At 35.6% G+C, this 26,946-nt stretch overlaps 1 long non-coding RNA gene and 1 other non-coding gene across 2 annotated transcripts; both read right to left on the bottom strand.

The window, feature by feature from the left end:
• Nucleotides 1-508: 508 nt before the first annotated feature.
• On the bottom strand, nucleotides 509-3,575 carry LOC140177883 (uncharacterized). Its single transcript, XR_011869449.1, has 4 exons — nucleotides 3,389-3,575; nucleotides 3,244-3,298; nucleotides 2,998-3,155; nucleotides 509-807 (listed from the first exon to the last, which is right to left on the bottom strand). It is a non-coding gene; the product is annotated as an uncharacterized lncRNA (long non-coding RNA).
• A 15,798-nt stretch (nucleotides 3,576-19,373) lies between these two features.
• On the bottom strand, nucleotides 19,374-19,477 carry LOC112765180 (small nucleolar RNA R71). Its single transcript, XR_003183548.1, has one exon. It is a non-coding gene; the product is annotated as a small nucleolar RNA R71 (small nucleolar RNA).
• Nucleotides 19,478-26,946: the final 7,469 nt, after the last annotated feature.

Genomic DNA, 26,946 nt, shown 5'->3' with positions numbered 1-26,946 from the left:
CCGGCGCACGAGCATTCGTACGACCTCTCGCACTACCTCTACCGCGTCCACGAGGCGCCATCTGGTTCCTATACATACCAACAATCGATATTAAGTTGATCAGTCTCAATATCGAAGTCTAGTACTTCAAAGTCCAAATGCATGCTCATGAACGTTTATGAATTATATCAAGCAGATATACTAAAGCACATAACACACACACAGAGAATGCACAGAAGCATAATCAGTCCATCCTCAGGCTCTAAAGGAACGAACTGCTCTGATACCATAATGTACACCCTACCATACAGAGTCTTATGCTTAAGTCATAATTCAGAGATGGCAAGGTATTACGACCTCTAAAATAAAATTTAGTACGTATAGTAGTATGAATAATTGATTATAACTAGGAGCCTTTGTAGAAAAAGGGGTAAACAAAAAAAAACCGCAACCTTAAAGCGCAACACTCCGATCGATAACGTAACGAACAAGGATAACCAACGCGAGATTATATATATATACAAAGGAGTGTCAAAAACAGGAATATCAAGACTCAAGATCCGGCTGCGAAGATAACCGGTCCGAGCATAACAGTATATACATATGATAAAATAAGGAAAACCCCAAAGGAAACCCAAAGGGACACAAATACATAAAACCTATTCTCCAAAATCTCCCATAAGAGGAGTCATCACAGTTTGTATTATTTAATGGAGATAAAAGTATCTAGCAAAACATATAAACCAAAATCATAGCCCCCAAGAACAAGGAATCTTCGCAATCTAGAAGTCTCCAGCATGCATCAACGGGAAACCTCACGTCCTGCATCTGAAAACCACAAAATCCGCATGGGTGAGAACCAGAGGTTCCCAGCAGGTAACAGCTTCCACATATATAATACATAATAATGGAGGAAAGCCAAAGGCAATCCTAGGACTTCCTCCAATTAATATCAAAGCTTACAAACAAGCTAAACCATATAAGGGTATCTGACTAAAGATTCTTCAGTCTAACTAATACTTCCCTTTCCAATTCCTTCAGACCTCCCAACCACCAGCAGGATGTAATATAGCAAACACAGTTATATCAAACAAGGAATATACAAATAGGAGCAAGTAAGACATTTAGACAATTAGCAAGTTATATGCAGTCAAATAGGCAATCTCAAACAATTCATATAGTATGCATATGATGAATGCCTGTCCCTAGTGGCTGATGATATCATCTTGTCGGTTATATAGCCAACCCGACAAGTCCTGGTCGCTAACCATTGGACTGTCCCTCTGTCGTGCATCCCCAAACTCGAGTTATACTCGTTATAAACTTGATCATAAACATGATCCATATACATCACCCTCACTGGTGAATATTTACGGGGGTTCGAGCTCATCCGGGCCTTTCACAGTGCCCGGCCACACTTACAACATAGGGTTAACAGAGTTTCGAGTCTCAACCTGGAGCACGTGGTGGCTAGCCACTGCTACTACCCAAGGAAACTCGTACTCAGATAGTGGAAGTGCAAATTTCACAATTATCAATAATTCAGCATCAACATGCATGAATTCTCATCCATGGATCAACATCCATACTAGCCATTCCGGCTCACGGTTCAATCCAGAACCAGCCAATATTCATAGCATACACAGCTATTCCGGCTCATGGTTAAATCCATAACCAGCCATTTCATTAACAATTATAGCCTTTCGGCCCATGGTATAACAAGCACTTCCTCCACCATCCTCCACATCTCACATAATCATCTTGATCCTCATTGATCATTCATATTTCCCTTGCTTCACTCGCAAGTTATCACATTCACTAGCCCCTTTTTAATAGCTAGGCATGCCATAATGATTTAAGACATAAATGGTGAGATCGGAGGCTTAGAAGTATGAGATTTGGCTTTTAAAACTCAAAAATCAACTTTGGGATGAAAACAGGGCCGCGCGTACGCGCACTCTACGCGCACGCGTGGATGGCCTCAAAAACTCATCGACGCGTAAGCGTCATGCACGCTAACGCGTGGATTCCAAACTTGCCCATCGACGCGCACGCGTCAACCTCGCGTACGCGCGGGTGTTCTCGTGCCCCAGGCACAACACCGGCACAGTTCTGGCATAACTCTCTGGAAAATGGCTGGGCATTGGGTGCAGCACAATCGGCGCGCCCGCGCACATCACGCGTACGCGTGGATGGCACTTTTCGGAAGATCGGCGCGCACGCGCCAGGTGCGCCTACGCGCAAGGGGTGATTCTGCTAAAATTTTTCTAAGTTAAAAGCTGCAGAATTCACAGATTTTCACCCCAATCTTCCAACGGACATAACTTCCTCATTTTAAATCGTTTTTCACCCGTTCTTCGAATGGCATGGACATCCCGGATCCAATTTCATTTCTAAACAGATTTGGTACAAAACGGGGATCCGTAGTCCAAGTTATGTCCCGTCAAAGTATGCCCAAAAACCATATTTTCATACAAAACCACAATATGCCATTTTCAAAACAAACCATTTTCAACTCTTTCCAAAATCAATCAAAACATGTCAATTTCATCCCTTTTCTTTGAAATCAATCAAAATGTATCAAATTCAACATCAAGCCTCCTCAACTCACACATTGACACATTACCACGATATACAAAATCACTACCTCATCATTTTACCCCACTTCTCCCAAGTGGCTCAAATTCAAACATATTGACATATCATATACTATTCCTCATGCCAATTATCAACAACACCAATTCCAATAAATTATTATGGTACACAATCAACATCATACTCACCATCAACATGGTTCAACCCACAATTCAACCATAACCAATTATCAAGCATATATCACAACATGCATACTTCTCATACACCATACCATTAAGGCATCAATAATCATCGTCACATATATGACCACATCATATATCTCAATCATTCAACAACATCAACCATTCAATGCCTATCTTAGGGCCTCTAGCCTAAGTATTTCCTACCACATTACATATTAGATACGGGAAACCGAAACCATACCTTAGCCGATTTTCCCAAGCTCACCCGGAGCACTTCCAAACCACTTATCCACAAGTTCTCAAGGCCTCAACACCTCCAAGAACAGATTTTGCACCACCAAACCCTTTCCAAGCTTTTCAAAGTCACCAATCAAGCTCCAATATTCACATATACACAACCTAAGCCACAACCATCATACCCATACACAACATCTCAAAACCCAAACATCATAAAATCACAAAATTACACTAGGGTCAAGAACCTTACCTCACCCAAGGTCCAAGGAGACAAGATTAACCTTCTCCTTCAAGAGTGTTGGGTCCTATAACATCAAAGAACCCAAAATCTCAACATTTTACCCATGAAACTCGAAAATAGGGGCTGAGATTTCGAACAGAAACTTGTGGCTTACCTCAAGATTGATGGTATGGGTTTTGTAGAGCTCTCCGCGGTGAACGCGTGGCCGCAAACGGGGCGGCAATCGGAGCTCTAGATCAAAAGTTATGGTGATTTGAAGATCAAGTGAGAGAAGGAAGTTGAGAGAGTGTTCTTCCTCCCCTTCTCTCTAAATTCAGCGTGTTTTGGTGTGTAATGAGGAGAGAGAGTGCTGAAAACTAGGGTTTTGGTTAAGTTATGTTGGGCCAAGGGCCCACTTTGGGTCCGGTTGGCCCGGTTTGGCCCGTTCGGTCCAATCTTGGTCCGAATTCTATAAAATTGGTACCGAAATTCTCGTCTCAGTCTCCCCTATCACATTTAGCCATAAAAATCACATTTTAGGCTTTCTAGAATAAATTCTCATTTATGGGTTAATTAGCCGTTAATTAACCGGGGGTTTACAGAAAACATGAGAGAGAAAACATTCAATGGTGAGAGATTTAACTTTATCTTCTAAAGTGAAAATCTAAAATTTAGAGGATCTAAATCCTAATAATAATAATTATGATTTTATTATTTAATATAATTATTTAATTAATTATGATTTTATATAATTATTTATTTTAAAATAACTTGCCACGTGGAAGTTCTTATTGGTCCCTCAGTCCTTGGGAACTCTGTCTTCTTGAAATGCATGTGGGGACTCTCTCTCACTCTGCTCTAACGGACTACAACCGTCAACCACTCACTCTCACTCTCAATTCTCCAACGGACGCACTCTCTCACTCTTTGGGAACCTCAGCACGAAACGGTAAAACTCTAATTCTCACTCAGCACTCTCTCACTACTCTCTCTCCCTCTCTCACTCGCCGCCGTCCAGTCTCTCCGCTTCTCGCTGCATCTTTCCTTCTCTTAGGTTTTTGATTTTTTCTTAATTCTGTTTCTAAATCCTTTTTATTTGTCATAATTTGTTGTTATGATTCTGTTTTAAAAATTTTCAAGTCTTAGCGTTTTATTTTTTTAATTCAGTTTATTTCTCACAATTTGTTGTCATAATTCTATTTTTAATTTATCATTTGTTACTTGCTGATTTTTGTTAGTATTATTTGCTGATGGCTCTGATCTTTTAATTTCATTATTTTTGTTTTTGTTGAACATATCACTGGGCAAATTCTTTTGTTGCTGGATAAGATCACTGTTCTTTTGTTTTTAATTTGCTGAATTGTTGCCCTGTTCTTTTGTCCTATGAAGGTATCAGGATGCAACCGGCAAATAAATTCCTAGGTTTCATCTATGCGAACAATGAAGATATCATGAATGATTCCGGAAATGTCCATCAAAACCTATTAATAGATAAGTACACACATTCTGTTTAAATCTGATCAAATTTAGAGGAAGGTTTTTATACACTTGAAATATTATTATACACTTATATTATCTACTTTTGTTGTATAAAATGTAATTGCATGTTTAGATGAATGGTATGATGTTAAAAATTATTAATTTCTAAACATAAATAATTCATGACTCTGTAGAGACCCAATATAAAAAATGGGGTCTAATAAAATATAAATAAAATAAGAATAAACGGTTTAGTAATAATATCAACATCTACATGTTAACTAAATTCCATAAAAAAAGTACAAACACTTGTTATTCATCGGGTCAAATACTTTTGAAGGCCACCAACACATAATAATAAGAATTTGGATCTTCTAAATTTTGAAATTTATTTTAGAGAGTAAAGTATGATCTATCACCATTTATTTCATAGGTGGAACCAAGAGAAAACATGAGAGAGAAAACATTCAAAGGTGAGAGATTTAACTTTATCTTCTAAAGTGAAAATCTAAAATTTAGAGGATTTAAATCCTAATAATAATAATTATGATTTTATTATTTAATATAATTATTTAATTAATTATGATTTTATATAATTATTTATTTTAAAATAACTTGCCACCTGGAAGTTCTTATTGGACCCTCAGTCCTTGGGAACTCTGTCTTCTTGAAATGCATGTGGGGACTCTCTCTCACTCTGCTCTAACGGACTACAACCGTCAACCACTCACTCTCACTCTCACTCTCACTCTCAATTCTCCAACGGACGCACTCTCTCACTCTTCGGGAACCTCAGCACAAAACGGTAAAACTCTAATTCTCACTCAGCACTCTCTCACTACTCTCTCTCTCTCTCACTCGCCGCCGTCCAGTCTCTCCGCTTCTCGCTGCATCTTTCCTTCTCTTAGGTTTTTGATTTTTTCTTAATTCTGTTTCTAAATCCTTTTTATTTGTCATAATTTGTTGTTATGATTCTGTTTTAAAAATTTTCAAGTCTTAGCGTTTTATTTTTTTTTTATTCAGTTTATTTTTCACAATTTGTTGTCATAATTCTATTTTTAAATTATCATTTGTTACTTGCTGATTTTTGTTAGTATTATTTGCTGATGGCTCTGATCTTTTAATTTCATTGTTTTTGTTTTTGTTGAACATATCACTGGGCAAATTCTTTTGTTGCTGGATAAGATCACTGTTCTTTTGTTTTTAATTTGCTGAATTGTTGCCCTGTTCTTTTGTCCTATGAAGATATCAGGATGCAACCGGCAAACAAATTCCTAGGTTTCATCTATGCGAACATTGAAGATATCATGAATGATTCCGGCAATGTCCATCAAAACCTATTAATAGATAAGAACACACATTCTGTTTAAATCTGTTCAAATCTAGAGGAAGGTTTTTATACACTTGAAATATTATTATACACTTATATTATCTACCTTTGTTGTATAAAATGTAATTGCATGTTTAGATGAATGGTATGATGTTAAAAATTTTTAATTTCTAAACATAAATAATTCATGACTCTGTAGAGACCCAATATAAAAAATGGGGTCTAATAAAATATAAATAAAATAAGAATAAACGGTTTAGTAATAATATCAACATCTACATGTTAACTAAATTCCATAAAAAAAGTACAAACACTTGTTATTCATCGGGTCAAATACTTTTGAAGGCCACCAACACATAATAATAAGAATTTGGATCTTCTAAATTTTGAAATTTATTTTAGAGAGTAAAGTATGATCTATCACCATTTATTTCATAGGTGGAACCAAGAGAAAACATGAGAGAGAAAACATTCAAAGGTGAGAGATTTAACTTTATCTTCTAAAGTGAAAATCTAAAATTTAGAGGATTTAAATCCTAATAATAATAATTATGATTTTATTATTTAATATAATTATTTAATTAATTATGATTTTATATAATTATTTATTTTAAAATAACTTGCCACCTGGAAGTTCTTATTGGACCCTCAGTCCTTGGGAACTCTGTCTTCTTGAAATGCATGTGGGGACTCTCTCTCACTCTGCTCTAACGGACTACAACCGTCAACCACTCACTCTCACTCTCACTCTCACTCTCAATTCTCCAACGGACGCACTCTCTCACTCTTCGGGAACCTCAGCACAAAACGGTAAAACTCTAATTCTCACTCAGCACTCTCTCACTACTCTCTCTCTCTCTCACTCGCCGCCGTCCAGTCTCTCCGCTTCTCGCTGCATCTTTCCTTCTCTTAGGTTTTTGATTTTTTCTTAATTCTGTTTCTAAATCCTTTTTATTTGTCATAATTTGTTGTTATGATTCTGTTTTAAAAATTTTCAAGTCTTAGCGTTTTATTTTTTTTTTATTCAGTTTATTTTTCACAATTTGTTGTCATAATTCTATTTTTAAATTATCATTTGTTACTTGCTGATTTTTGTTAGTATTATTTGCTGATGGCTCTGATCTTTTAATTTCATTGTTTTTGTTTTTGTTGAACATATCACTGGGCAAATTCTTTTGTTGCTGGATAAGATCACTGTTCTTTTGTTTTTAATTTGCTGAATTGTTGCCCTGTTCTTTTGTCCTATGAAGATATCAGGATGCAACCGGCAAACAAATTCCTAGGTTTCATCTATGCGAACATTGAAGATATCATGAATGATTCCGGCAATGTCCATCAAAACCTATTAATAGATAAGAACACACATTCTGTTTAAATCTGTTCAAATCTAGAGGAAGGTTTTTATACACTTGAAATATTATTATACACTTATATTATCTACTTTTGTTGTATAAAATGTAATTGCATGTTTAGATGAATGGTATGATGTTAAAAATTTTTAATTTCTAAACATAAATAATTCATGACTCTGTAGAGACCCAATATAAAAAATGGGGTCTAATAAAATATAAATAAAATAAGAATAAACGGTTTAGTAATAATATCAACATCTACATGTTAACTAAATTCCATAAAAAAAAAGTACAAACACTTGTTGTTCATCGGGTCAAATACTTTGTGAAGGCCACCAACACATAATAATAAGAATTTGGATCTTCTAAATTTTGAAATTTATTTTAGAGAGTAAAGTATGATCTATCAACATTTATTTCATAGGTGGAACCAAGAGAAAACATGAGAGGAAAAACATTCAATGGTGAGAGATTTAACTTTATCTTCTAAAGTGAAAATCTAAATTTTAGAGGGTCTAAATCCTAATAATAATAATTATGATTTTATTATTTAATATAATTATTTAATTAATTATGATTTTATATAATTATTTATCTTAAAATAACTTGCCACGTGGAAGTTCTTATTGGACCCTCAGTCCTTGGGAACTCTGTCTTCTTGAAATGCATGTGGGGACTCTCTCTCACTCTGCTCTAACGGACTACAACTGTCAGCCACTCACTCTCACTCTCACTCTCACTCTCACTCTCAATTCTCCAACGGACGCACTCTCTCACTCTTCGGGAACCTCAGCACGAAACGGTAAAACTCTAATTCTCACTCAGCACTCTCTCACTACTCTCTCTCCCTCTCTCACTCGCCGCCGTCCAGTCTCTCCGCTTCTCGCTGCATCTTTCCTTCTCTTAGGTTTTTGATTTTTTCTTAATTCTGTTTCTAAATCCTTTTTATTTGTCATAATTTGTTGTTATGATTCTGTTTTAAAAATTTTCAAGTCTTAGCGTTTTATTTTTTTTTAATTCAGTTTATTTCTCACAATTTGTTGTCATAATTCTATTTTTAATTTATCATTTGTTACTTGCTGATTTTTGTTAGTATTATTTGCTGATGGCTCTGATCTTTTAATTTCATTGTTTTTGTTTTTGTTGAACATATCACTGGGCAAATTCTTTTGTTGCTGGATAAGATCACTGTTCTTTTATTTTTAATTTGCTGAATTGTTGCCCTGTTCTTTTGTCCTATGAAGATATCAGGATGCAACCGGCAAACAAATTCCTAGGTTTCATCTATGCGAACATTGAAGATATCATGAATGATTCCGGCAATGTCCATCAAAACCTATTAATAGATAAGAACACACATTCTGTTTAAATCTGTTCAAATCTAGAGGAAGGTTTTTATACACTTGAAATATTATTATACACTTATATTATCTACTTTTGTTGTATAAAATGTAATTGCATGTTTAGATGAATGGTATGATGTTAAAAATTTTTAATTTCTAAACATAAATAATTCATGACTCTGTAGAGACCCAATATAAAAAATGGGGTCTAATAAAATATAAATAAAATAAGAATAAACGGTTTAGTAATAATATCAACATCTACATGTTAACTAAATTCCATAAAAAAAAGTACAAACACTTGTTGTTCATCGGGTCAAATACTTTGTGAAGGCCACCAACACATAATAATAAGAATTTGGATCTTCTAAATTTTGAAATTTATTTTAGAGAGTAAAGTATGATCTATCACCATTTATTTCATAGGTGGAACCAAGAGAAAACATGAGAGAGAAAACATTCAATGGTGAGAGATTTAACTTTATCTTCTAAAGTGAAAATCTAAAATTTAGAGGATCTAAATCCTAATAATAATAATTATGATTTTATTATTTAATATAATTATTTAATTAATTATGATTTTATATAATTATTTATTTTAAAATAACTTGCCACGTGGAAGTTCTTATTGGACCCTCAGTCCTTGAGAACTCTGTCTTCTTGAAATGCATGTGGGGACTCTCTCTCACTCTGCTCTAACGGACTACAACCGTCAACCACTCACTCTCACTCTCACTCTCACTCTCAATTCTCCAACGGACGCACTCTCTCACTCTTCGGGAAACTCAGCACGAAACGGTAAAACTCTAATTCTCACTCAGCACTCTCTCACTACTCTCTCTCTCTCTCTCTCTCTCTCACTCGCCGCCGTCCAGTCTCTCCGCTTCTCGCTGCATCTTTCCTTCTCTTAGGTTTTTGATTTTTTCTTAATTCTGTTTCTAAATTCTTTTTATTTGTCATAATTTGTTGTTATGATTCTGTTTTAAAAAATTTCAAGTCTTAGCGTTTTATTTTTTTTAATTCAGTTTATTTCTCACAATTTGTTGTCATAATACTATTTTTAATTTATCATTTGTTACTTGCTGATTTTTGTTAGTATTATTTGTTGATGGCTCTGATCTTTTAATTTCATTGTTTTTGTTTTTGTTGAACATATCACTGGGCAAATTCTTTTGTTGCTGGATAAGATCACTGTTCTTTTGTTTTTAATTTATTCAATTGTTGCCCTGCTCTTTTGTCCTATGAAGATATCAGGATGCAACCGGCAAATAAATTCCTGGGTTTCATCTTTGCGAACATTGAAGATATCGTGAATGATTCCGGCAATATCCATCAAAACCTATTAATAGATAAGAACACACATTCTGTTTAAATCTGTTCAAATCTAAAGGAAGGTTTTTATACATTTGAAATATTATTATACACTTATATTATCTACTTTTGTTGTATAAAATGTAATTGCATGTTTAGATGAATGGTATGATGTTAAAAATTTTTAATTTCTAAACATAAATAATTCATGACTCTGTAGAGACCCAATATAAAAAATGGGGGATTTAGATCCTCTAAATTTTAGACTTTCACTTTAGAAGATAAAGTTAAATCTCTCACCATTGAATGTTTTCTCTCTCATGTTTTCTCTTGGTTCCACCTATGAAATAAATGGTGATAGATCATACTTTACTCTCTAAAATAAATTTCAAAATTTAGAAGATCCAAATTCTTATTATTATGTGTTGGTGGCCTTCACAAAGTATTTGACCCGATGAGCAACACGTGTTTGTACTTTTTTTTATTGAATTTAGTTAACATCTAGATGTTGATATTATTACTAAACTGTTTATTCTTATTTTATTTATATTTTATTAGACACCATTTTTTATATTGGGTCTCTTCAAAGTCATGAATTATTTATGTTTAGAAATTAAAAATTTTTAACATCATACCATTCATCTAAAAATACAATTACGTTTTATACAACAAAAGTAGATAATATAAGTGTATAATAATATTTCAAGTGTATAAAAACCTTCCTTTAGATTTGAACAGATTTAAACAGAATGTGTGTTCTTATCTATTAATAGGTTTTGATGGATAATGCCGGAATCATTCACGATATCTTCAATGTTCGCAAAGATGAAACCCAGGAATTTATTTGCCGGTTGCATCCTGATATCTTCATAGGACAAAAGAACAGGGCAACAATTGAATAAATTAAAAACAAAAGAACAGTGATCTTATCCAGCAACAAAAGAATTTGCCCAGTGATATGTTCAACAAAAACAAAAACAATGAAATTAAAAGATCAGAGCCATCAGCAAATGATACTAACAAAAATAGCAAGTAACAGATGATAAACTAAAAATAGAATTATGACAACAAATTGTGGAAAATAAACTGAATTAAAAAAAATAAAATGCTAAGACTTGAAAATTTTTAAAACACAATCATAACAACAAATTATGACAAATAAAAAGGATTTAGAAACAGAATTAAGAAAAAATCAAAAACCTAAGAGAAGGAAAGATGCAGCGAGAAGCGGAGAGACTGGACGGCGGCGAGTGAGAGAGAGAGAGAGAGTAGTGAGAGAGTGCTGAGTGAGAATTAGAGTTTTACCGTTTCGTGCTGAGGTTCCCGAAGAGTGAGAGAGTGCGTCCGTTGGAGAATTGAGAGTGAGAGTGAGAGTGAGAGTGAGAGTGAGTGGTTGACGGTTGTAGTCCGTTAGAGCAGAGTGAGAGAGAGTCCCCACATGCATTTCAAGAAAATAGAGTTCTCAAGGACTGAGGGTCCAATAAGAACTTCCACGTGGCAAGTTATTTTAAAATAAATAATTATATAAAATCATAATTAATTAAATAATTATATTAAATAATAAAATCATAATTATTATTATTAGGATTCAGATCCTCTAAATTTTAGATTTTCACTTTAGAAGATAAAGTTAAATCTCTCACCATTGAATGTTTTCTCTCTCATGTTTTCTCTTGGTTCCGCCTATGAAATAAATGGTGATAGATCATACTTTACTCTCTAAAATAAATTTCAAAATTTAGAAGATCCAAATTCTTATTATTATGTGTTGGTGGCCTTCACAAAGTATTTGACCCGAGGAACAACAAGTGTTTGTACTTTTTTTTTATGGAATTTAGTTAACATGTAGATGTTGATATTATTACTAAACCGTTTATTCTTATTTTATTTATATTTTATTAGACCCCATTTTTTATATTGGGTCTCTACAGAGTCATGAATTATTTATGTTTAGAAATAAAAAATTTTTAACATCATACCATTCATCTAAACATGCAATTACATTTTATACAACAAAAGTAGATAATATAAGTGTATAATAATATTTCAAGTGTATAAAAACCTTCCTCTAGATTTGAATAGATTTAAACAGAATGTGTGTTCTTATCTATTAATAGGTTTTGATGGACATTGCCGGAATCATTTATGATATCTTCAATGTTCGCATAGATGAAACCTAGGAATTTATTTGAAGGTTGCATCCTGATATCTTCATAGGACAAAAGAACAGGGCAACAATTCAGCAAATTAAAAACAAAAGAACAGTGATCTTATCCAGCAACAAAGGAATTTACCGAGTGATATGTTCAACAAAAACAAAAACAATGAAATTAAAAGATCAGAGCCATCAGCAAATAATACTAACAAAAATCAGCAAGTAACAAATGATAAATTAAAAATAGAATTATGACTACAAATTGTGAGAAATAAACTGAATTAAAAAAAATAAAACGCTAAGACTTGAAAATTTTTAAGACAGAATCATAACAACAAATTATGACAAATAAAAAGGATTTAGAAACAGAATTAAGAAAAAATCAAAAACCTAAGAGAAGGAAAGATGCAGTGAGAAGCGAAGAGACTGGACGGCGGCGAGTGAGAGAGAGAGAGAGAGTAGTGAGAGAGTGCTGAGTGAGAATTAGAGTTTTACCGTTTCGTGCTGAGGTTCCCGAAGAGTGAGAGAGTGCGTCCGTTGGAGAATTGAGAGTGAGAGTGAGAGTGAGAGTGAGTGGTTGACGGTTGTAGTCCGTTAGAGCAGAGTGAGAGAGAGTCCCCACATGCATTTCAAGAAGACAGAGTTCTCAAGGACTGAGGGTCCAATAAGAACTTCCACGTGGCAAGTTATTTTAAAATAAATAATTATATAGAATCATAATTAATTAAATAATTATATTAAATAATAAAATCATAATTATTATTATTAGGATTTAGATCCTCTAAATTTTAGATTTTCACTTTAGAAGATAAAGTTAAATCTCTCACCATTGAATGTTTTCTCTCTCATGTTTTCTCTTGGTTCCACCTATGAAATAAATGGTGATAGATCATACTTTACTCTCTAAAATATATTTCAAAAATTTAGAAGATCCAAATTCTTATTATTATGTGTTGGTGGCCTTCACAAAGTATTTGACCCGATGAACAACAAGTGTTTGTACTTTTTTTTTATGGAATTTACTTAACATGTAGATGTTGATATTATTACTAAACCGTTTATTCTTATTTTATTTATATTTTATTAGACCCCATTTTTTATATTGGGTCTCTACAGAGTCATGAATTATTTATGTTTAGAAATTAAAAATTTTTTAACATCATACCATTCATCTAAACATGCAATTACATTTTATACAACAAAAGTAGATAATATAAGTGTATAATAATATTTCAAGTGTATAAAAACCTTCCTCTAGATTTGAACAGATTTAAACAGAATGTGTGTTCTTATCTATTAATAGGTTTTGATGGACATTGCCGGAATCATTCATGATATCTTCAATGTTCGCAAAGATGAAACCTAGGAATTTATTTGCCGGTTGCATCCTGATATCTTCATAGGACAAAAGAAGAGGGCAACAATTCAACAAATTAAAAATAAAAGAACAGTGATCTTATCCAGCAACAAAAGAATTTGCCCAGTGATATGTTCAACAAAAACAAAAACAATGAAATTAAAAGATCAGAGCAATCAGCAAATAATACTAACAAAAATCAGCAAGTAACAAATGATAAATTAAAAATAGAATTATGACAACAAATTTTGAGAAATAAACTGAATTAAAAAAATAAAACGCTAAGACTTGAAAATTTTTAAGACAGAATCATAACAACAAATTATGACAAATAAAAAGGATTTAGAAACAGAATTAAGAAAAAATCAAAAACCTAAGAGAAGGAAAGATACAGCGAGAAGCGGAGAGACTGGATGGCGGCGAGTGAGAGAGAGAGAGAGAGTAGTGAGAGAGTGCTGAGTGAGAATTAGAGTTTTACCATTTCGTGCTGAGGTTCTCAAAGAGTGAGAGAGTGCGTCCGTTGGAGAATTGAGAGTGAGAGTGAGAGTGAGAGTGAGTGGTTGACGGTTGTAGTCCGTTAGAGCAGAGTGAGAGAGAGTCCCCACATGCATTTCAAGAAGACAGAGTTCTCAAGGACTGAGGGTCCAATAAGAACTTCCACGTGGCAAGTTATTTTAAAATAAATAATTATATAAAATCATAATTAATTAAATAATTATATAAAATAATAAAATCATAATTATTATTATTAGGATTTAGATCCTCTAAATTTTAGATTTTCACTTTAGAAGATAAAGTTAAATCTCTCACCATTGAATGTTTTCTCTCTCATGTTTTCTCTTGGTTCCACCTATGAAATAAATGGTGATAGATCATACTTTACTCTCTAAAATAAATTTCAAAATTTAGAAGATCCAAATTCTTATTATTATGTGTTGGTGGCCTTCACAAAGTATTTGACCCGATGAACAACAAGTGTTTGTACTTTTTTTTTTATGGAATTTACTTAACATGTAGATGTTGATATTATTACTAAACCGTTTATTCTTATTTTATTTATATTTTATTAGACCCCATTTTTTATATTGGGTCTCTATAGAGTCATGAATTATTTATGTTTAGAAATTAAAAATTTTTAACATCATACCATTCATCTAAACATGCAATTACATTTTATACAACAAAAGTAGATAATATAAGTGTATAATAATATTTCAAGTGTATAAAAACCTTCCTCTAGATTTGAACAGATTTAAACAGAATGTGTGTTCTTATCTATTAATAGGTTTTGATGGACATTGCCGGAATCATTCATGATATCTTCAATGTTCGCAAAGATGAAACCCAGGAATTTATTTGCCGGTTGCATCCTGATATCTTCATAGGACAAAAGAACAGGGCAACAATTGAACAAATTAAAAACAAAAGAACAGTGATCTTATCCAGCAACAAAAGAATTTGCCCAGTGATATGTTCATCAAAAACAAAAACAATGAAATTAAAAGATCAGAGCCATCAGCAAATGATACTAACAAAAATAGCAAGTAACAGATGATAAACTAAAAATAGAATTATGACAACAAATTGTGGAAAATAAACTGAATTAAAAAAAATAAAATGCTAAGACTTGAAAATTTTTAAAACAGAATCATAACAACAAATTATGACAAATAAAAAGGATTTAGAAACAGAATTAAGAAAAAATCAAAAACCTAAGAGAAGGAAAGATGCAGCGAGAAGCGGAGAGACTGGACGGCGGCGAGTGAGAGAGAGAGAGAGAGAGTAGTGAGAGAGTGCTGAGTGAGAATTAGAGTTTTACCGTTTCGTGCTGAGGTTCCCGAAGAGTGAGAGAGTGCGTCCGTTGGAGAATTGAGAGTGAGAGTGAGAGTGAGAGTGAGAGTGAGTGGTTGACGGTTGTAGTCCGTTAGAGCAGAGTGAGAGAGAGTCCCCACATGCATTTTGATGAGCGGATAATTTATACGCTTTTTGGCATTGTTTTCATATAGTTTTTAGTAAGTTTGAGCTACTTTTAGGGATGTTTTCATTAGTTTTTATGTTAAATTCACATTTCTGGACTTTACTATGAGTTTGTGTGTTTTTCTGTGATTTCAGGTAAATTCTGACTGAAATTGAGGGATTTGAGCAAAACTCTGAAGAAGGCTGACAAAAGGACTGCTGATGCTGTTGGAATCTGACCTCCCTGCACTCGAAATGGATTTTCTGGAGCTACGGAACTCCAATTGGCGCGCTCTCAACGGCGTTGGAAAGTAGACATCCAGGGCTTTCCAGCAATATATAATAGTTCATACTTTATTCGAAGAATGACGACGTAACTTGGCGTTGAACGCCAAGTTCATGCTGCTGTCTGGAGTTAAACGCCAGAAAAACGTCATGATCCGGAGTTGAACGCCCAAAACACGTCATAACCTGAAGTTCAACGCCTAGATATGCCTTAGCACGTGAATTCATCAAGCTCAGCCCAAGCACACACCAAGTGGGCCCCGGAAGTGGATTTATGCATCAATTACTTACTCATGTAAACCCTAGTAGCTAGTCTAGTATATATAGGACATTTATCTATTGTATTAGACATCTTTTGACCACTTTAAGTCTTTCATTATTCGGTCACTTGATCATGGAGAGGGCTGGCCATTCGGCCATGCCTGAACCTTTTGCTTATGTATTTTCAACGGTGGAGTTTCTGCACACCATAGATTAAGGGTGTGGAGCTCTGCTGTACCTCAAGTATTAATGAAATTCTATCTTCTTTTATTCAATTCTCTCTTATTCTTATTCCAAGATATTCATTCGTACCCAAGAACATGATGAATGTGATGAGTCAGATTACCCTCATTATCATTCTCACTTATGAATGCGCGTGATTGACAACCATGTCCGTTCTACATGCAACAGAGCTTGAATGCGTATCTCTTAGATTCCCCAACAGAATCTTCGTGGTATAAGTTAGATAGTTGGCGGCATTCATCTGGATCCGGAAAGTCCAACCTTGTCTGTGGTGTTCCGAGTAGGATCCTGGGAGTCCGGAAAGTCCAACCTTGTCTGTGGTGTTCCGAGTAGGATTCCGATCATGAGTGACCGTGACGTGCTTCAAACTTTAACCTGTTGGGCGTTGGTGACAGACGCAAAAGAGGGATTCTATTCCAGTAGGAGCGGGAACCAACCGGTGATTAGCCGTACTGTGACAGAGTGCGTTGCATAGTTTTCACTGCGAGGATGGGATGTAGCCATCAGCCATGGGTGATGCCTCCAGACTGGTTAGCTGTGCGAGTGACAGCCGCACAGGTTATTTCCCCGTGAGGAATGAAAGTAGCCACAGTTGATGGTGAACCCCTATACAAAGCTTGCCATGGAAAGGAGTAAGAAGGATTGAGTAGAAGGAGTAGGAGAGCAGGCGTCCAAGAGCTCTACAGCATCTCCATCCGCTTATCTGAAATCCTACCAATGAATCTGCATAAGTGTTCTATCCTTTTTATTATATTCTATTTTATTATTTCTATTTTCGAAAACCCATAAACTATTTTAAATCTGCCTAACTGAGATTTGCAAGGTGACCATAGCTTGCTTCATGCCAACAATCTCTGTGGATTCGACCCTTACTCACGTAAGGTTATTACTTGGACGACCCAGTACACTTGCTGGTTAGTTGAACGAGATTGTGAAGAAAATAAACAATGCCCTCAGAGTATACATCCTTTATAAATACATAACAAGTGATCACAATTTCGTCCACCAAGTTTTTGGCGCCGTTGCCGGGGATTGTTCGAGTATGGACAACTGACGGTTCATCTTGTTGCTCAGATTAGGTAACTTTCTTTTCAAAAATTTTTCTTTTATTTTTCGTTTTTCTAAAAATGTTTTTCGAAAAAAAAAAAATTAATTAATTAATAAAAATCCAAAAAAATTAGAAAATCATAAAAATCAAAAATATTTTGTGATTCTTGTTTGAGTCTTGAGTCAAATTTTAAGTTTGGTGTCAATTGCATGTTTTTAAAATTTTTCTTGCATTTTTTCGAAAATCCCATGCATTCATAGTGTTCTTCATGATCTTCAAGTTGTTCTTTACAAGTCTTCTTGTTTGATCTTGATGATTTCTTGTTTGGTGTCTTTTGTTGTTTTTCATGTGCATTTTTGCATTCATATTTTTCATGCATTAAAGATTTCTAAGTTTGGTGTCTTGCATGTGTTCTTTGCATCAAAAAAATTTTTTTTTTCAAAATTATGTTCTTGATGTTCATCATGATCTTCATAGTGTTCTTGGTGTTCATCTTGACATTCATAGCATTCTTGCATGCATCTTGTGTCTTGATCCAAAATTTTCATGTTTTGGGTCATTTTTGTGTTTTTCATTCAATATTTAAAAATCAAAAATATCTTTTCCTTATTTTCCTCCAAAATTTCGAAATTTTGGGTTGACTTGGTCAAAAATTTTTAAAAATTAGTTGTTTCTTACAAGTCAAGTCAAAATTTCAATTTTAAAAATCTTATCTTTTCAAAATCTTTTTCAAAAATCATATCTTTTTCATTTTTTTTATATAATTTTCGAAAATTTCAAAATTATTTTTCAAAATATTTTCAAAAATCTTTTTCTTATCTTTATATCAAATTTTCGAAAATTAGCTAACAATTAATGTGATTGGTTCAAAAATTTGAAGTTTATTACTTTCTTGTTAAGAAAGGTTCAATCTTTAAGTTCTAGAATCTTATCTTGTAGTTTCTTGTTAGTTAAGTCATTTTTAAAATTAAATCTTTTTCAAAATATCTTTTTAAATATATCTTTTTATCTTTTATCTTATCTTTTTCAAAATTTGATCTTTCTCAAAATTTGATTTCAAAATATCTTATCTAACTGCTTATCTTCTTATCTTTTTAAAATTTGATTTCAAATCTTTTTCAATCAACTAACTAACTTTTTGTTTGTTTCTTATCTTTTTCAAAACCACCTAACTACCTATCCCTCTCTAATTTTCGAAAATTCTCCTTCTCTTTTTCAAAAATTCTTTTTAATTGTTTTAAATTTTAATTTTAAACTTATTTTATTTCTAATTTTCGAAATTACTAACTTCTTTTTCAAAATTATTTTCGAAAATTTCTTTCTCTTCTCTTATTCTATTTAATTATTTAATTACTAACACTTCTCTTCACCTCTCTTCATCTAAATCCGAATTCTTCTTCATCCTTCTTCATTCTTCTACCTCTTTCTTCTTCTTCTAACATAAGGGAATCTCTATACTGTGACATATAGGATTCCTTTTTCTTTTCTTGTTTTCTTCTCTTTCTTATGAGCAGGAACAAGGATAAAGGCACTCTTGTTGAAGCTGATCCAGAACCTGAAAGGACTCTGAAGAGAAAATTAAGAGAAGCTAAATTACAACAATCCAGAGGCAACCTTTTAGAAAATTTCGAACAAGAGGAAGAGATGGCCGAAAATAATAATAATAATGCAAGGAGAATGCTTGGTGACTTCACAAAGCCAACATCCAAGTTTGATGGAAGAAGCATCTCCATTCCTGCCATTGGAACCAATAACTTTGAGCTTAAGCCTCAACTAGTTGCATTAATGCAACAAAACTGCAAGTTTTATGGGCTTCCATCTGAAGATCCCTATCAGTTTTTAACTGAGTTCTTGCAAGTCTGTGATACTGTAAAGACGAATGGAGTTAATCCTGAAGTCTACAGACTCATGCTTTTCCCTTTTGCTATAAGAGACAGAGCTAGAATATGGTTGGATTCACAACCTAAGGATAGCCTGGACTCCTGGGATAAGCTGGTCACTGCCTTCTTAGATAAATTCTTTCCTCCTCAAAAGCTGAGCAAGCTGAGAGTGGATGTTCAAACTTTCAAACAAAAAGATGGTGAATCCCTCTATGAAGCTTGGGAAAGATACAAGCAGCTGACCAAGAGATGTCCATCTGACATGTTCTCAGAATGGACCCTATTAGATATATTCTATTATGGTCTCTCTGAATTTTCGAAAATGTCACTGGACCATTCTGCAGGTGGATCTATTCACCTGAAGAAAACGCCTGAAGAGGCTCAAGAACTCATTGACATAGTTGCAAACAACCAGTTCATGTATACCTCTGAGACGAATTCCATGAATAATGGGGTCCCTCAGAAGAAAGGAGTTCTTGAAATTGATGCTCTGAATGCCATACTGGCTCAGAACAAAGTGTTGACTCAACAGGTCAACATGATCTCTCAAAATCTGAATGGATTGCAACATGCATCCAACAGTACTAGAGAGGCAGCTTCTGAAGAAGCTTATGATCCTGAGAACCCTGCCATGGCAGAGGTTAATTACATGGGTGAACCATATGGAAATACCTATAACCCATCATGGAGAAATCATCCAAATTTCTCCTGGAAGGATCAACAAAAACCTCAACAAGGTTTTAACAATGGTGGACGCAATAGGCTGAATAATAGTAAGCCATATCCATCATCTTCTCAGCAACAGACAGAGAACTCTGAACAAAATAATTCTAAATTAGCCAATATAGTCTCTGATCTGTCAAAGGCCACTTTCAGTTTCATGAATGAAACCAGATCTTCCATTAGAAATCTGGAAGCACAAGTGGGTCAGCTGAGTAAGAAAGTTATTGAAACTCCTCCCAGTATTCTCCCAAGCAATACAGAAGAAAATCCAAAAGGAGAATGCAAAGCCATTGACTTAGTCAACATGGCCGAATGCACAAAGGAGGAGGAGGACGAAAATCCCAGTGAGAAAGAACTCTTGGGACGTCCTCCAAGCAAGAAGGAGTTTCCTAATAAGGATCCTGAGGAATCTAAGGCTCACACAGAGACCATAGAGATTCCACTAAATCTCCTTCTGCCATTCATGAGCTCTGACTATTATTCATCCTCTGAAGAGGATGAAGAGGTGACTAGTGAGCAAGTTGCTCAATATCTAGGAGCTATCATGAAACTGAATGCCAAGCTATTTGGTAATGAGACTTGGGAAAGTGAACCTCCCTTGCTCATTAGTGATTTAGATACTTGGATTCAGGAAACTCTACCTCAAAAGAGACAAGATCCTGGCAAGTTCTTAATACCGTGCACCATTGGCACCATGAGCTTTGAGAAAGCTCTATGTGATCTTGGGTCAGGAATAAACCTTTTGCCACTCTCTGTAATGGAGAAGCTGGGAATCATTGAGGTACAACCTACCTTGTTCTCATTACAATTGGCAGATAAATCCATGAGAGAAGCTCATGGGATAGTAGAGGACGTGCTAGTAAAAGTTGAAGACTTTTACATCCCTGCTGATTTCCTAATCCTAGATACTAGGAAGGAAGATGATGAATGCATCATCCTAGGAAGACCTTTCCTAGCCACAGCAGAAGCTGTGATAGATGTCAACAGAGGAGAGCTAGTCCTTCAATTAAATGGGGAATACCTTGTGTTTCAAGCACATGGCCATCCCTCTGTGACAAAAGAGAGTAAGCATGAAGAGCTTCTCTCAGTTCAAAGTCAAGAAGAGCCCACACAGTCAAACTCTAAGTTTGGTGTTGTGAGGCCACAACCAAACTCTAAGTTTGGTGTCCAAACCCCATATCCAAACTCTAAGTTTGGTGTTGGGACTAGACAACATTGACTTGATTGCTCTGTGGCTCCATGAGAGCCACTGTCAAGCTATTGACATTAAAGAAGCGCTTGTTGGGAGGCAACCCAATTTTATTTATCTAATTTTATTTTATTTTGTTTTGGTGTTATTTTTGTGTTGAATTAGGTACATGATCATGAGGAGTCACGAAAAAAATCAAAAAAATTAAAAACAGAGTCAAAAACAGAAGAAAAAAATTTTTCACCCTGGAGGATGCACGGGCTGGCGTTCAACGCCCAGAAGATGCATCTGGCTGGCGTTCAACGCCAGAACAGAGCATCTTTCTGGCGCTGAACGCCCAAAATAAGCAACATCCTGGCGTTTAACGCCAGGATGCGCACACAGAGGGCAATCTGGCGCTGAACGCCAGAAACAAGCTTGAAACTGGCGTTCAACGCCAGAAACAAGCATCACATGGGCGTTTAACGCCCAGAACATGCACCAAATGGCGTTTGAACGCCAGAATGGTGCATGAAGGCAATCTACACGCCTATATGGTGAAGGAATGGTATTTCTTTTCACCTCAGGACCTGTGGACCCCACAGGATTCCCACCTCAGGATCTGTGGACCCCACAGGATCCCCACCTACCTTTTCTTTTAATCCTATTCACACTCTCCTAATCCAAATCTCATTCTCAATGTCACCCTTCCCAAAAACCTTCACCAATCACATCAATTTCTCTTCCCAATTACCCCATGCACCATTCACATTAACCTCCTCTTCCCCATAAACCCCACCTACCCCCATTACATTCAAATTCAATTTCCCACCCATTCCCACCCAAAATGGCCGAAACCTAACCCTCCCCCCCTCCCTATAAATACCTCCCTTTTCTTCTTCATTTTCACACAACATAACCCCTTCTTCTCTACATAGCCGAACCCACTTCTCTCCCTCTCTTCCCAATTCTCTTCTTCTTCTTCTTCTACTCTTCTTTTCTTTTTGCTCGAGGACGAGCAAATTTTAAGTTTGGTGTGGTAAAAAAGCCTAGCTTTTTATTTTTCATTCACCATCAATGGCACCCAAGACCGGAGTTTCCTCAAGAAAAGGAAAAGGGAAGGCAAAAGCTTCCACTTCCGAATCATGGGAAAAGGAGATATTCATCTCCAAGAGCCACCAAGACCACTTCTATGATGTTGTGGCAAAGAAGAGGGTGATCCCTGAGGTCCCCTTCAAGCTCAAAAAGAATGAGTATCCGGAAATCCGACATGAGATCCAAAGAAGAGGGTGGGAAGTCATAACCAACCCCATGCAACAAGTCGGATTATTGATGGTTCAAGAGTTCTATGCTAATGCATGGATCACAAGGAACCATGATCAAAGTATGAACCCGAATCCAAAGAACTATCTCACAATGGTTCGGGGGAAATACTTAGATTTCAGTCCGGAAAATGTGAGGTTGGCGTTTCATCTACCCATGATGCAAGGTGATGAACGCCCCTACACAAGGAGGGTCAACTTCAATCAAAGGTTGGACCAAGTCCTAATGGACATTTGTGTGGAAGGCGCCCAATGGAGAGTAGACTCCAAAGGCAAACCAGTCCAACTAAGAAGACTGGACCTCAAGCCTGTAGCTAGAGGATGGCTGGAGTTCATCCAAAGATCCATCATCCCTACAAGCAACCGATCTGAAGTTACTGTGGATCGGGCAATCATGATTCATAGCATCATGATTGGAGAGGAAGTAGAGGTTCATGAAGTCATAGCCAATGAACTCTACAAAATAGCTGACAAGCCTTCATACATGGCACGGCTAGCCTTCCCCCACCTCATATGCCATCTATGTTATTCAGCCGGAGTTATCATAGATGGAGATGTCTCCATTGAAGAAGACAAGCCCATCACCAAGAAAAGGATGGAGCAAACAAGGGAAGTTCCTCACGGCCCCCAAGGAGAACATGAGGAAGTTCATCAACAAATGCCTCATGGAATGCACTTTCCTCCTAACAACTATTGGGAGCAACTCAGTACCTCCTTAGAAGACTTGAGCCATAAGGGTGGAACACCATGAACACGCCCTCACTCTTCAAGAAATAAGAGAAGATCAAAGAGCTATGAGGGAGGAGCAACAAAGGCAAGGAAGGGACATAGAAGAGTTGAAGAACATCATTGGTCCTTCAAGAAGAAGACGCCACTAGAGGTGGATTCATTCCTTGTTCTTTATTTTCTTTCTGTTTTCGGTTTTTAAGTATTATATTTGTCTATGTTTTTGTGTTTCTACTTCATGATCATTAGTGTGTAAACCATGCCTTAAAGCTATGAATAAAATCCATTAGTCTTTCACCTCTCTTAAAAGAAAAATGTTTTAATTCAAAAGAACAAGAAGTACATAATTTTCGAAATTATTAGTGAATTTGATTTAATTATATTGATGTGGTGGCAATAACTTTTGTTTTCTGAATGAATGCTTGAACAGTGCATATTTTTTATCTTGTTGTTTATGAGTGTTAAAATTGTTGGCTCTTGAAAGAATGATGAACAAGGAGAAATGTTATTGATGAACTGAAAAATTCATGAATTGATTCTTGAAGCAAGAAAAAGCAGTGAAAAAAAAAAAGTGGCGAAAAAAAAAAATAAAATAGAAAGAAAAAGCAAGCAGAAAAAGCCAATAGCCCTTAAAACCAAAAGGCAAGGGTAGCAAGGATCCAAGGCTTTGAGCATCAATGGATAGGAGGGCCCAAGGAAATAAAATCCAGGCCTAAGCGGCTAAATCAAGCTGTCCCTAACCATGTGCTTGTGTCATGAAGGTCCAAGTGAAAAGCTTGAGACTGAATGGTTAAAGTCGTGATCCAAAGCAAAAGAGTGTGCTTAAGAGCTCTGGACACCACTAACTGGGGACTTTAGCAAAGCTGAGTCACAATCTGAAAAGGTTCACCCAGTTATGTGTCTGTGGCATTTGTGTATCCGGTGGTAATACTGGAAGACAAAGTGCTTAGGGCCACAGCCAAGACTCATAAAGTAGCTGTGTTCAAGAATCAACATGCCTAACTAGGAAAGTCAATAACACTATCTGAAATTCTAAGTTCCTAGAGAAGCCAATCACTCTAAACTTCAAAGGAAAAAGTGAGATGCCAAAACTGTTCAGAAGCAAAAAGCTACAAGTCCCGCTCATCTAATTAAATTAATATTCATTGATATTTTGGACTTTATAGTATATTCTCTTCTTTTTATCCTATTTGATTTTCAGTTGCTTGGGGACAAGCAACAATTTAAGTTTGGTGTTGTGATGAGCGGATAATTTATACGCTTTTTGGCATTGTTTTCATATAGTTTTTAGTACGTTTGAGCTACTTTTAGGGATGTTTTCATTAGTTTTTATGTTAAATTCACATTTCTGGACTTTACTATGAGTTTGTGTGTTTTTCTGTGATTTCAGGTAAATTCTGACTGAAATTGAGGGATTTGAGCAAAACTCTGAAGAAGGCTGACAAAAGGACTGCTGATGCTGTTGGAATCTGACCTCCCTGCACTCGAAATGGATTTTCTGGAGCTACAGAACTCCAATTGGCGCGCTCTCAACGGCTTTGGAAAGTAGACATCCAGGGCTTTCAAGCAATATATAATAGTCCATACTTTATTCGAAGAATGACGACGTAACTTGGCGTTGAACGCCAAGTTCATGCTGCTGTCTGGAGTTAAACGCCAGAAAAACGTCATGATCCGGAGTTGAACGCCCAAAACACGTCATAACCTGAAGTTCAACGCCTAGATATGCCTTAGCACGTGAATTCATCAAGCTCAGCCCAAGCACACACCAAGTGGGCCCCGGAAGTGGATTTATGCATCAATTACTTACTCATGTAAACCCTAGTAGCTAGTCTAGTATATATAGGACATTTATCTATTGTATTAGACATCTTTTGACCACTTTAAGTCTTTCATTATTCGGTCACTTGATCATGGAGAGGGCTGGCCATTCGGCCATGCCTGAACCTTTTGCTTATGTATTTTCAACGGTGGAGTTTCTGCACACCATAGATTAAGGGTGTGGAGCTCTGCTGTACCTCAAGTATTAATGAAATTCTATCTTCTTTTATTCAATTCTCTCTTATTCTTATTCCAAGATATTCATTCGTACCCAAGAACATGATGAATGTGATGAGTCAGATTACCCTCATTATCATTCTCACTTATGAATGCGCGTGATTGACAACCATGTCCGTTCTACATGCAACAGAGCTTGAATGCGTATCTCTTAGATTCCCCAACAGAATCTTCGTGGTATAAGTTAGATAGTTGGCGGCATTCATCTGGATTCGGAAAGTCCAACCTTGTCTGTGGTGTTCCGAGTAGGATCCTGGGAGTCCGGAAAGTCCAACCTTGTCTGTGGTGTTCCGAGTAGGATTCCGATCATGAGTGACCGTGACGTGCTTCAAACTTTAACCTGCTGGGCGTTGGTGACAGACGCAAAAGAGGGATTCTATTCCAGTAGGAGCGGGAACCAACCGGTGATTAGCCGTACTGTGACAGAGTGCGTTGCATAGTTTTCACTGCGAGGATGGGATGTAGCCATCAGCCATGGGTGATGCCTCCAGACTGGTTAGCTGTGCGAGTGACAGCCGCACAGGTTATTTCCCCGTGAGGAATGAAAGTAGCCACAGTTGATGGTGAACCCCTATACAAAGCTTGCCATGGAAAGGAGTAAGAAGGATTGAGTAGAAGGAGTAGGAGAGCAGGCGTCCAAGAGCTCTACAGCATCTCCATCCGCTTATCTGAAATCCTACCAATGAATCTGCATAAGTGTTCTATCCTTTTTATTATATTCTATTTTATTATTTCTATTTTCGAAAACCCATAAACTATTTTAAATCTGCCTAACTGAGATTTGCAAGGTGACCATAGCTTGCTTCATGCCAACAATCTCTGTGGATTCGACCCTTACTCACGTAAGGTTATTACTTGGACGACCCAGTACACTTGCTGGTTAGTTGAACGAGATTGTGAAGAAAATAAACAATGCCCTCAGAGTATACATCCTTTATAAATACATAACAAGTGATCACAATTTCGTCCACCACATTTCAAGAAAACAGAGTTCTCAAGGATTGAGGGTCCAATAAGAACTTCCACGTGGCAAGTTATTTTAAAATAAATAATTATATAAAATCATAATTAATTAAATAATTATATTAAATAATAAAATCATAATTATTATTATTAGGATTCAGATCCTCTAAATTTTAGATTTTCACTTTAGAAGATAAAGTTAAATCTCTCACCATTGAATGTTTTCTCTCTCATGTTTTCTCTTGGTTCCGCCTATGAAATAAATGGTGATAGATCATACTTTACTCTCTAAAATAAATTTCAAAATTTAGAAGATCCAAATTCTTATTATTATGTGTTGGTGGCCTTCACAAAGTATTTGACCCGATGAACAACAAGTGTTTGTACTTTTTTTTTATGGAATTTACTTAACATGTAGATGTTGATATTATTACTAAACCGTTTATTCTTATTTTATTTATATTTTATTAGACCCCATTTTTTATATTGGGTCTCTATAGAGTCATGAATTATTTATGTTTAGAAATTAAAAATTTTTAACATCATACCATTCATCTAAACATGCAATTACATTTTATACAACAAAAGTAGATAATATAAGTGTATAATAATATTTCAAATGTATAAAAACCTTCCTCTAGATTTGAACAGATTTAAACAGAATGTGTGTTCTTATCTATTAATAGGTTTTGATGGACATTGCCGGAATCATTCATGATATCTTCAATGTTCGCAAAAATGAAACCTAGGAATTTATTTGCCGGTTGCATCCT

The sequence above is a fragment of the Arachis hypogaea genome, chromosome 2 (genome assembly GCF_003086295.3).
Source record: "Arachis hypogaea cultivar Tifrunner chromosome 2, arahy.Tifrunner.gnm2.J5K5, whole genome shotgun sequence".
In the NCBI taxonomy this organism is placed as follows: Eukaryota; Viridiplantae; Streptophyta; class Magnoliopsida; order Fabales; family Fabaceae; genus Arachis; species Arachis hypogaea.
This window is presented reverse-complemented; position numbering and strand designations above follow the sequence as displayed.